The sequence below is a fragment of the Phalacrocorax carbo genome, chromosome 21 (assembly GCF_963921805.1).
Source record: "Phalacrocorax carbo chromosome 21, bPhaCar2.1, whole genome shotgun sequence".
NCBI lineage: Eukaryota > Metazoa > Chordata > Aves > Suliformes > Phalacrocoracidae > Phalacrocorax > Phalacrocorax carbo.
Genome location: NC_087533.1, coordinates 8882320 through 8884943, shown reverse-complemented (window position 1 = coordinate 8884943; position 2624 = coordinate 8882320).

Genomic DNA, 2624 nt, shown 5'->3' with positions numbered 1-2624 from the left:
TCCCCTTCAGTGCTTTGCCTCGAGAATATCGACATGCAGCGAGACTAGGTGACGCACTACAACTCTGCGGCCTCCCGCCCTGCTGCGGGGCTGATCACTTCTGCAGTAGATTCCCTCCTCTTTCGCAGCTACCAGGAACATGCCCACCGAAGGGCTTTTATTTCCAAACATCTTTATCGCCCGCCTGCCTTCGTGGAATAGGACATATTTGGAACAGCCTAGCAGAGTAAGGATCGCTGTGTCCTTGCGTAACAGAGGTCATCGGTAAAAGCCTTAGATTAACACGGAACTAAGACCCTGCAGGCCGCAATTACCTTTTCCTTAAATACAACTCGTTAGCCACGTAGCCATATCTGGCACCATATTTCAACACAGAATTGCTACCTACCCGCCAGAAAAACACATAACAGCCATTGGAGTACCAGGTTAAAGAGGCTGCGTGAGATTAACAGGAGCGAAAAGCGAAATACGCAACAGCAAAGGCAGGGACGCTGAGATGGGTGACAGCAGAAGTTGCTGAGTCTGGTACCTGAATAGATGTAAGGCTGCCGTGCTTCCCCACACCCAAGTCCAGACCGTAGCGAGGCTGGGACTGTATTCTTGGTAGGCAAAAAATGCAACTGTCCAGCAACAGTGATCAACGCAGAATCTAACGTGCGGCACTCAAATGCGAATGGTACAAGTGACCGACTCCTCTTCCTCCTCTCCCAGCTGATCAGTTTGGAGCTCTGCTAGTAGAGCAGAGTCATATAAACATGTACGTATGAAAACACACAAAAACACGATGAGTCCCTTCAGTAGCTGGCCCTAAATGCTCAGTCTATCCAGTAGCTAGCTGCTGGATCTCCAGGCACCGGGGCACACGGACACCCAAGATCCGCAGTACTACTTTGCTTGCTCTTACTCAAATCTTCTCACCGAGAGGGGGGAGAGGGAGAACTTAATCTCTCTGCTAGCTGATCTGACATATGGCCTTCCAGTGGCCGACTCTCAGGCACCCACCCTGTTTTCTCCACAGAGCTGGCGCAGACCCACCTCCAGTAAGCAACCCGCCGACCCCGATCTCTCCCGTATCCCATCCCAGATACCTGGCTCCAAAGCCCGTTAGCCTACTCACTCACTAGCCTGGCTGCTTCGCTAGCAGTCGCACGCGCTGGCATTCCACCCTAGCCCCAGCCCCCTACTGCACGTGCTCTGGTTTGTCCCATGTGTTGGTACCACTGGTCCCTCTGACCCGTGGCCTGACACCGGTTGCTGGTGCTTAGACCTCCAGGTGTACCTAGGCACAGTTCCCTCATGCTGGGAAAAAGCTAGAAGCGGAGCTCAGCAAGACGGGACAGACTGCAGAGATAAAGGCTACCAATCAGCAACATGTTCACACACCTTCACCCTGCGTCTCCTTCAACAGTCTTGTGGTTTTTCCTCACAGTCCAGTTTGACTCCTTCCCCACCTTCGGTGCTTCCCTTAAACAACCCATAATGCATCTCACACGTCCCAACGATCCCCTAAAAAGGCTCTCACGGTAGGTTTTACGCATCCCTGAATGCCATCCCTGCCGTAGGCCACCATAAGCCCCACACCCCTACAGGAGGGGATCCTCCTCAGTCTGCAGGCGTCCCAGGAGCCCGCTGTGCCACTCTGGAGGGGAGCCAAGCCAAGAGCAGGGCCCGGGGGCCAGCCCCGCTCCTCAGAAAGCCCTGGGAGCAGCGCAGCTGGGGCGGCACCACGCCGGTTCGGTCATTGGGGTGCCTCGCCTGTTGTCACCCTGCAGCCCCTCCAGGTTACTGTAGCCGGCCCTCACACACACAGCCTAGAGATACTGTTATCCCAAGAAGCGGGTTCGTTCATCTGGTGTGCAGAATGCCAAAATACACACTGAGTGAGGGTATTTTATTCAAGTCATTTTTGCACAAAGATGGGTGCTAGGTGGTAAGCTACAAAGCTGCACTCCGCACCGAGAAACTACAAGGCATTTATACAGTTAAATGTGTCAGTCACAGCTAATATTCACACGCCTCAGCTAGTGACTGGTTAATTTCTTTATCGGTTCCATATAAAGGTACAGCTCGGTTTTAATTTACCCCATATGCTCATAGATTAAGGGACTTACAAGGGGGGGGGGTGGTTCCTGGCCTATAGGCCTGATTTTTTGTATTATAACGAAGATAGTTCCTCTAATAGGCACTTCGTTTTACTTCTTATCTACAACCCAATCAGTTGTTGTTCTTGACTACACACTTTATCACCCCCTTCTCAGCATCTTCTAAGGCAGGATGTTTGTTTTGATCAGTCTCTCAGCTCTCCTCAAGAATATAGTCTTAAAACAAGTGCTTCCCTGTCTCTTAGTTTCCGTCTCTGGCCCTCAACTTCTGTTTTGCCAGGCTCACGTACTTCATTGTCATGGCTGTAGCGGAAAATTAAAAAATATCCCTTTTCTGAGGGATACCAGTAGCACAGCCAAAGCTCAGGAGCGGCAGCCCCGCTCAACCGGCGCTCTGCCTGCCCGCGGGTGGGCGGGCGGGGGGCGTGAGGGGCTCCACGCGGGAAGGCCCACTCACCCCGAATGCAGCCAACGCAGGCCCGCGGCCACCCCCAGCCCGGCCGCAGCCCCCTGACGAGCCGG